The sequence below is a fragment of the Condylostylus longicornis genome, unplaced genomic scaffold (genome assembly GCF_029603195.1).
Source record: "Condylostylus longicornis isolate FDR11 unplaced genomic scaffold, ASM2960319v2 ptg000001l, whole genome shotgun sequence".
Classification (NCBI taxonomy): Eukaryota; Metazoa; Arthropoda; class Insecta; order Diptera; family Dolichopodidae; genus Condylostylus; species Condylostylus longicornis.
The window spans coordinates 4198903-4209597 of NW_026577970.1; positions in this window are offsets into that span (position 1 = coordinate 4198903).

A 10695-nucleotide genomic window follows, 5' to 3' on the forward strand; every position below is an offset into this window, starting at 1 on the left:
GGAATAGTGTAAAATGGCATAGTTTCGTTTAACAACTTGAGCTCAGAGCTTATTTTCGTATGGTTTTAGGCATGAATAATGAAAGCAGTTTATTAAAATAATTCGCTTATTACAAAATTTATTACATAATTTTGCATAAATTTAGGGGAAATCTTAAGAAAATAATTTTCGAAAAAAGTATGCTAATATAAAGCATAAATTGTATTTTTTAACAAGTTGCTTACTGTTACATTTTCATTTTTATAGAAGTTCGATAGTGTTCATATTGTCAAAAAAAAAAATAAGGTAACAAAAACAGTTGACATTTTGCAAATTTCGATAGTGGTTTAGTCAGAAGGAGGAACGTTTATAAAGATTTTTTATAGTTTTACAATAAGTTATAAACTCTATGCGAGCTCACCAGCTCATTGAGATTACAAATAAACAAACAAACAAACAAAACAAAATAATTGTTGGTATTTATGAATTGTTAAAATTTTGACACAAAATTTTGTTAATTTAAATAATTGATCAATGCAACAGCCTGACGCCGTTTCAAAGGTTTTATGATACAAGAAATAATATCTAATTTCTCTATGATCTTAGTAAAGCGACCATCATAATAACATCGAATTTTGTAATCAGGCAGACAGATGAACAGAGTACACAGATATTAACAGTAATAGGTACTTTGTTTTTAAATTCTTCGATATGTGAAACGTTAAGTGAAACTATTGCATTTTTGATTGCTACAAATAAAATCAACAGTTACTCGACAATTCCCTAAAATATTGCAGAAAGGAAATTTTTCTCATTTATTGGTTTGATTATCATTAAAATTCGTTTCTATTTGGTTCTTGCTAAGCATAAATATTAAATCGAATACAATTGAAAAAGCCAATCCCTTCAAAATAAATAATCTGCCGGGATTTTAGGTAAATTGGCTGACATATTCCTTCTTCGCAGCTATTAAATCATAATATTACCAAAATCTGTAATAAATACAAACTAATAATTCCAAAACAAACCTACAATAAACAAACAAAAAGTCTACCTGTAGATTATTTTTAGCTTTCCAAATACATTTTAAATATACATACAGCAAGAATTTTTCTACAATTTAGCCTGGGCTAAAAATTTCTATATTTAGAATATTGTAATTTAAATTTTTTTCAAGGTCCTCAATAGGTGTTACTTATGAAAGAAAAAAAAAACATTTTACACCAAAAATAAAAAATATTTTACATAAAAGAAAAAAAAAAATATGACGTTTATATGTGTGTGTGTGTTTGTGCTTAACATTATTCTAATTTCCATTATTTTATTCGTCCTTTATGCCAAATTAATAGCTTTTGTTTTTTGTCTGAAATCAAAATAAATTACATTTAAGTTCCAAAGATCAAGACATTTTTAATACAACTATACACACCATTAAACAAAACTCGAGAACAAAAAAAAAATGTTTTTCTTTTTAATTTTATTTAAAATAAAAATTTTCCAAGTTATCGCAAAAACAAAAGTGCTCCTTAGAGCTCAAATGACAAAGCAAAACGAATAAACAGAATAAAAAAAATATGCAAACAAAAAATTCTAAAACTTTGAATTTCTATTATACAAACTATTTATGTATGTTTGTATGTAATTATGTATGTATTGCAAATATTAATATATGCGCATGTAAAAATGCTATATATATATATTTACATACGTAAATACATATTTATATTAATTCATCAACACCAGGTGCAGGAGTTCCCTTAGAATATCTTCATGTAGCCCCATGGGAAGTCATTTTTCTTTCAGCGTTTCGGGTCATTCGTTTCCCAATTTGATTTTTATTTTTCCAAAAGTAAAAATATTTTGAGAAAAAACAATAATAAAAGTTTATTGTTTTTTTTTTGTGCTCGAATCAGTAATACACCTGAGTTTTGATTGAATAAACCTTTTACATTTAGCACACAGACAACATAAATGAAAAAGAAATGAAATTTATCAAAGTCTCAACAGCAACATAAGAAATTTGTTTTGAACTTTCGATAAAAAAACCAAAAAAAAATAAAGTATTTTTGCCCCTCATTACCCTTATAGTCTTTTCTTTTAGTTAATCCAAATTTTTTATTTTATTTTATTATTTCAATTTTACAATATTTTGTACAAGAATGCATTTATTTTACGATAAAGTGTCGGTTAAAATGTGCCTTTTTCATATTGGTTTCAAATAAATTGGTAGAGCAATATGGGACTTACTTGCATTATGTTAAATATTTACCGAGGGTTTTACAATTTTTAAACGCGTAAGTATCTGTAATTTTCATTTTAAAGAGGTGATTATTGAAAAATTAAATATGCTTTAAAATACATACACGTTAAAACAACCACATAGTTTCATTCCTCGCAGATAGATTTTCAATTAATAATTTTTACAATACGCAGCTTGATTATATGATTAAAGAAATATGGAACAGTTTCTAAAGATTCAATTGAAACAGTTGATAAAGATTCAATATGGAACAGTTAATTTGTTTATCCCTTAAAATTGTATTTGGTATCTTTAGTATTTGGAACAAAATACCCTAAAATAAATATATCTGAAGCTAAAAGAAAGTCTTTAACACCAATGCGATGTATATATACCAAAGTGCTACACCAAACGCTACACTATTTTTTTTTCAATTCCACTTTCTTTTCTTTATCACAATTTGTACTAGATTTCAGTAACATCTTGATCAAATTATATATACAGGTTGATTCAGAAAGCTATACAACAACACATATCATTAGTCAGAAGATGGAAAATGGGTAAAACTTTTGTTCCGGACAGGGTGCCAGATCTCAAGGATTTCCGAGTTTCAGGGATTTTAACGAATTTCCAGGTTTGTTTGATTATAACTTCGTTGTTAAAAAGGTAGGAACTTAAAGCATATAGTTTCAGAAAGGCTTAGTAAAGGACTTAAAATAGAAATGCTGCTTGATTCTGTATTTTATGTATCTTCGGAATACCAAGCATTCGAACTTTTAAGAAAATAAAATTTTTCCCTCGATATTTTCAGTTTTTTCTAGCTAGATAATTTCGTAAGAAATTTTTTGAAACTTTAAAATTTTTTTCAGAATATATAAATAGAATGTTACCCAGCTGCTTAAGCTTTAATTTAAGTCCTCAAACATTTTTTATGTTACGGAAGATGTAGCACAAAAACCATTTCTATGTTAAGATTTTTAAGGTCCTATTGCTTATTACTAAGGGCTGTAATTATCAACTATCATTAATTTAGGATGACAAGAGTCACTCGAAAAAACAGCTGACATTTTTAAGAGACGTTATTTTGATATAAATCTGAATTTTAATGTTTTGATTGAAATGTAACAAATAATAACAGAATTGAAACGAAATTTTGTACAAACTTTTTAATTGAAAAACAAATATTGAATTTAAAAAATTTTAAATTTTTGAAAAGAAAAACTAGAATTTTGTATTACGAAAAACAAAAAATCTAGTAATCAAAAAATTTTTTTCGAAACTTTTCTTGGTAAAGAAAATTGATAGGTTTTTAATTTTTGCCAATTTTTATAAGAAATGGTACCTATATGGTTTGAAATTTTCAAATACATTTTTCTCAGATTGGGTGCAATTTAAAAATTTGGAAAAATAATTTTCGGAATCTAGACACCATTTAGCATCTGAAGTTATTAAAATTATTCAGCTGGAGCGAATTTTTAAAGACATGCCATATAAATTTTGACATTTAAATTGAAAAAAAATTTTTTTAATAGGAAAATTTAATTTTTTTACACAAAATGGAGTTTGTAAGTAATATGGTATTAAAATTAAGAAACTAATAAATAATTAATAAATAATTTAGGGAAATTAATAAATTTTCACAAGTTTTTCAAAAACTAAAATTGGTAAACGGTTGATACAACCAATACGAATTCCAGTAAAGCAAATAATTTGAAATATGAGGTATGAGATTTGAAAGAAGAAAAACATAAACTTTTGCCGAATTAGGTGAATTTTTATAGGAGAATTTGATGTTTGTTTTGAGAAATTTGTAAAATTTCTGGATAAAGGAATATTAAGTTGAATTTAATTTTTAGTTTTATCAACATCTGGTTTGATTTTAATTGAATTTTTGGCTCACAATATTTATGGTTTTTGTACTATATCTTGTGTAACATAAAAATTATTTTAATATTTGACGACTTAAATTAAAGTTTAAACAGCTGGGAAAATTTCTTTAAAAAAATTTCAAAGTTTTAAAAAATTTCTTACGAAATTATCTAGCTAAAAAAAACTGAAAAAATGAAATCAAGGGAAAAATTTTACTTTCTTTAGAGTTCGAATGCTTGGTATTCCAAAGGTACATAAAATATAGAATCAAGCAACATGTTTATTTTAAGCTCTTTACTAGGCCTTTCAGAAACTGTTTGTTCGAAGTTCCTATCTTTTACTAAAGCACGAAAGTTGTAATAAAAAAAAACTTGGATAAGTAAAAATTTCGTGAAAATTCGTTAAAACCCTTGGAACTCGGAAACCTTTGAGATCTGGCACTCAGTCCGGAACAAAAGTTTTAACCAATGGTATATGTTGTTGTATAGCTTTCTGAATCACCCTGTATATATGTTTTCTGGAATCCAAACTATAACACAGAATTTATTGATAATAGAATTTAAAAAAACCAATTTCTAATTTTTTTTGGAAAGAATAAAATACCACCAGTTTTTTTTATAATTTCGGGACCTGTATACATAAAATACAAAGTTCAACGACAAAAATCTGTACAGTTCGAGTGGAAGATTCAATTTTCTAAGAATGTGCGTTGTTTTTAAAAAAAAATTAATGACACTGAGTATATTTCTATGCTTTTATGAGTAGTTTCATAAATTTTCTCTAATTCATTTCTTACAATGTTAGCACGATTATATTTTTATACATAAGAGTTCCGGAGTAATGGTAATTTTACATCATAGCATTGAAGGTATATGAAATCGTAAGTTGGGTTTGTAATTCTTCCTAAAATTTTTGATGGTTTCTGATTATAAAATTTAAATTTAGTTTTTAAATCATCAAATCACCCTTATCATTAAAAATATAATATCTATGCATGTCTAAAACTCAAAAATTGAGGCACGATTCTTGTGCGTGTGTTAATAAAAGAATTCTCTTTCAATATTTCAGCTGAAGCGCTTAATGCGCATGGAGAAAACATTTCTAAAGAAATAAGTTTTATTGGTTTTAATAAACGTTAAATTAATATTTCTAAACTAAGAATAAGTCAAGAAACATGAAATTGTATTGAAAAACAAAAGAGTTCCTTGACGCCATTTATTCTATGTTTATCGTTACCTCTAAAATACACATGTATGTCCAAATATAAAAGTGTTTCAAAGTTCAATACGATTCCAAAAAATATTTTTAATTCTATTTATAAAATGAGGCCCTTAAATCCTTGAAAAAAAAGTATTAATTATAAAAGAAAGTTTCAATTAAACATAAAAAATATTTTCACATCTCTTACACACCAGCAAAAATTTTACGAAATTTTCTTGTTTTTGTAAACATAAAAAGTAATTTCTCATATGCTTTTTAAAATACTTTAAGTAAATTAGTGTTTAATTTAAGTTTTTCATTAGTGAAAAACGAGAATAGGTAGAATTAACCATGTCAGCTGTGGGGTATACGTACGAAAGAATGACTTTAAATATTGTGAATAATTGTTATACTATTTTGTAGTCTTACAATCTCAAAGACTTTTACTGAAAATAATGACCATATTACCAAATTCGTTCGTGCACTGTTTCAGCACTTTAGTTTTAATAATTTCTATTGTATGGCCAAATCACCTTTCAAGTTGCATAACAGTTGCAAAAATGCTCGTATCGTCTCAACAGTTTTACTAAAATAATGGTAATTTTATCATATTTGTTATTGAAAAATTTCATTACTTTAGCTTCTATAATATTTAAGATATAGCCAATTAAATTTTTAAGTTCAGGTAGGTGCTACTGAACCAGTACATCGCTCACATGTAATACAAATCGAATTCTGACATTCGGACTACTACAAATTATTTACGAAAATTAGGTTCAATTAGTTTTTGAGTTATCGATGATTTGATCAGAACTTGACGTCGATCAAAAACATGATCTATATGTTAAACAATTATTTCTTAGCGTTATAAACGGGTTGCGATTTTATAATACCCTTTTGGTCTTTGAACAAACGTTCGTACTCGTATAATAACATGTTGTTGTTTCACAAAACAAAAAATATTTGGAAATCTTTACATTTTTTTTTACATTTTCTAAAAGCAAAAGATACACGTATAAAAATCTTTAAAAATTTTCAGTGTCCTTTTTAAATCCCAACAACAAAAAAAATCCACAAATAAAGCCTAAATAAATAAATTAACCGTTATATATAGGTACATACTTTAAGCACAACAACCATATTACAATTTTAATATTTTCAAGTACGTTCTCTTGTTTATAAAATGTTGGCAAAAATAGTTGGAAATCCCAGTGTGCATAATTTTATTTTAAAATTATTTTCTCATGTTCAATATAAAGTTATTTAGGATGCTATAAAAAAAATATCTTTAAACTTTTAAATATTAAAAAGCACTTAGAGAAAAGAAAACTTTATTTAAAACAATGTTACAAAAATTAAAAAAGAGCCTCGGGTTAACTAAAGAAACATTGTCTTAGGCAGAAATAATGTTGAAAGATCTCAAACTAAAATATAAATGCGAGCATAAGGATATAAAATTAAAAAATCAATAGTTTAAGGTTTAATATTTTTCTGTGTACACAAACAGTATTAAAATTATTTAAGAAAAAATAAAGTTTACATATTTTACGCATATTGTTAATGCTTACAGATGGAAATTTTGCAAAAAATACAGTTATTTTAAGTTAATTACGGAAAGTGTTTCAGTTTAGCGAAGAAAACTTGTTTCGGACTTAAAAGGAAATAAAAAATTAGGTAGAAATAAATTACGTGCTAGTTCGGTATTTGGAGCAATGTTTTGAATATTGAATATCTTCATCTTTCTTTTTGATTATTTTAACAGTTAGGTCGTGAGAAAACGCTTCGCTATTGTTATTTCTCACAAATTCAACGGTTATTCATCATCAACAATTGAAGATTTTGTCAGTAAAATGTCAAAAATTTACGAATAATAAAATTCTCCTAAAATTGTTCTAAATTTTTTACACTGTTGTGTTTGGTCAAATTTACATTGTGCACAGAAAGCGATTTCAAATTACCAGTGTTAATTTCGTTTCTTAATGCTTTTCTTTATTTCATTTCTCGAATTTCTCTATGTGGAATGTACATATACAGCCCAGCAGCCTTAACGGTTTCTGAGATGAAAATAAAGCATTGTTTGCGTGATTTTGGATGTCTGACACCCGTTTATATTTGCTCGTTATCACTGAAACAAAGCAAAGACAAGGGTAAAAATTTGTCAACATTTATTCCAACTTGAAACTGTCAACCCCACAAATATTAGAAAATAACTGTTTCCAAATGTTGTATGAAAAAATAGTTTATTAATCTTTATGATTTTTTACAAATTATTGTTTATTTTAAAAGAGTACATATAAAATTTCTATAAATTACTGACGATTATCCAATACCTATGTATGTATATAAGCAATGAAACTCCATACATTGAAATTCAGTATTCAAAAGTCTGGATCAATGAAAAAGATAAACTCATAGTCTTCCAATTTTAATTCTAGAGCCAACACATGGAATGATGGAAAATTTAGAATTTTTGATAAACTTGATTATGCACACAAAAATATCATAAAATCGAATATTCTGGTTTTAATGAAGTTGAGGGAATAAATATATGTTGCTGAAAGCACATGAACTGTAAAACACAATGATATTATCATTTAATGCATTTTCCAAAGAATTGTCATGTACTCGCAATACAAGAAGAATATTTGATTACTGGTATATAAGAATATCAAAGTTTTTCTTATATAAAAGTATTTATTCTATTTTCAATAATCCCGGAGGATTCTTAACCATTTATTAAAAAGAACAAGTATATTTGTGTACACTTAATACTTATAGTTAGATTTTCTTTTTAAACTTATTATAAGTATATGTAATTTTCTTTTTTTACAAATATGTGATTTTGCACAAAAGATTATTCTTTTTTTATTCGTTCTTTATAAAATTATGCATTAGTTTTTGGTTTTTGTGTATGCTAACTAAATAAGTACAAGGATTTAGCATTAAAATATGTCCTTTAATTTTCATATTACTTTAGCATGGGAGTTTATTAATATACTGAGTGTGTGTGTGTATAGTAAAGGAATTTTCATTAACTTGGAATTTGATTTTAACTGAAGGAATTTGATTTTAACTTTAATGAAATTGTAAAAATAGTTTGAAAAATTTTCTTGCTATTGTTTCAGGAACCAGAAGTAATACAATAAAAATTTGAAATTTCTGGGCGCTCTATACAAAAATTTTAAAGTTCGATTTAGGATCCAGAGTAAGTTTGCTGAATTATTACTGAAGTATCAACAGAAATCAATTTTAATATATGGTAGCTGTTGAAATATAAATTATCGGAATCAATATAAGGATTATTTTCTTTGTTTATAATAAATATATATATATATCAGCATTTTTCATGGTATCTTCTTGCAAACACTATTTTTGTTATAAATCCTTAAAATTCTAAGAAAAAATGCTTTCGAATTAAAAACGTCTTTAAAAGTTTTTAAGATTTATTTTGAGGTTTTTGTCGAATTTTAAATATTTATTTATTTTGTACTCAGTTTGAATATTTTACATGAAGGTGAAGAAATAGGTCTTTTAGGTTTTATATTTTATTACTGTTTCAGTGGTTTAAGCCATTTGAGTTTATTTTATTAATAATATTAATAATTATCAACAGCAAATTCTTCAAATTTATCCGAATTAAGTAGCAACGCCCTGATAATCATTGATGAAAAAATTTAATGATTTTAGGATCAAGCCCAATGGAAAATCAAAATTTATATTAAATCAAATGAAATGCGGACAATCCCACGTCTTATTCTACTCTAATTAATTTCCACTTCTAATTCATTTTGAGAACATTTTGTGAGTAGAGCATTTTTGATTTAAATTGAGTAGCTATTAAAAAATTTAAAATGTTAACGTAAATCATGTTTCAAAGATAACATAGGTCACTTATTGTTCACAAATTTTTGTAAACTTTTAAGAACGAATTGTAGTGTGTTGAAAATATGTTAACGGCAATTTCACACAATCCCCACCACATTAATTTATTCCCGTCCCTGTTATCCAAATGTTGAAATGTGTTCTGAAAGCCCCTCCAATGTTATTTAGAAAACAATAAGTTTAACTTTTTATACACTGATTTTTCCCGTTATATTTACTTCTATAATAGTAGCTCTTTGCAAGAATGATAGAAGAGTTAATTATGTATTTAATAATGAAAATTAATAAAAAAGGATTTTAAAAGAAATAAAAATATTACCAAATGAGAAAAAGATTAAAAAAATATTCAATTAATTAAACAAAATTTTAAATATGAAAATTTTTGAAGGACATTGTAACTTTTTCTACTTTTCCTATACCATAAAAACATTTTATTAAAATTGAAATGAGAACAAGTTATTGAAAAAAAAATTGGTTTATGTTTTAGAGGACCTTTAATTCATTTAAAGAAAATACGAGAACTTTAACTTTAACAATAATGTTTTTGTTTTATTTTTTAAAAGGAAAGCAAATTTTGGCCATAAAATAAGAGCGCGTTGGAAATAATACAAAAAAAACAACAAGAAATTTATTATTGACAATTAATAATTAATTAATCCCAAAGGATATTCAAAAAGCAAAACAAACATAATCACATAATAAATAACAGAATTTTATATTTAGAAAAAAAATTTTTAGTATTTTAGAAACAAACCAAAAAAGGATATTACCACTATCCTGTTATACAGAAAAGTATACACGTTGTTGTGTAAAAAAAAGAAAGCCACGTCGCCATTTTCCTCTGTTAATTTTATAATAAACTGTTAAAGAAGTTTAATTTGATGGTATGGGTAGTAATTAATAAAAGTAAGGTTAATGGTTGGTTAGTTCGACTTTACTTAATATTTGAAATTTTGAAAATAGTTTAGTCTATGTAAATTTGTCAAAACACATTTCTACGATTGTTGATTTGTTAAGCCTAATTTTAATTGATATATAAAATGGCATTGGATGTAATTATTAAAAATGGAAGGATAAATTATTAAAAATCTTTTTTACTAAAGTTATTCTTTTAAAATGGCGATTATTTGTGTATAAAAGAATATCGTAAAATTGTTAAAGTGAATGTTAATTAATTTAATTAACATTCTATATAATAGATGACAACTATAATAGATCGATATTTTGCAAAACTCACACTATAAGGTGTAAAAATAAAATGCCCAATATAGCAACAAAATGGCAGCTATAAAATGTCATCGTCAACTGTAGAATTGATATTTTTATGTCCGGCTAGAAGTCGTTTGCAACAATGTTTCGAAAAATGTTTTCCTCCAAATCAAAATTGAAAGAATTACAGAATTTACAAAACCCAATATTTTCATCATCAATTCACTTTATTCAGAAATTAATTTCCGAAAATCTATAAAACTTTTTTTTAGCAAGATTTTAATAAACAAATCTTTTAGAAATTGAAGAGGCATGTG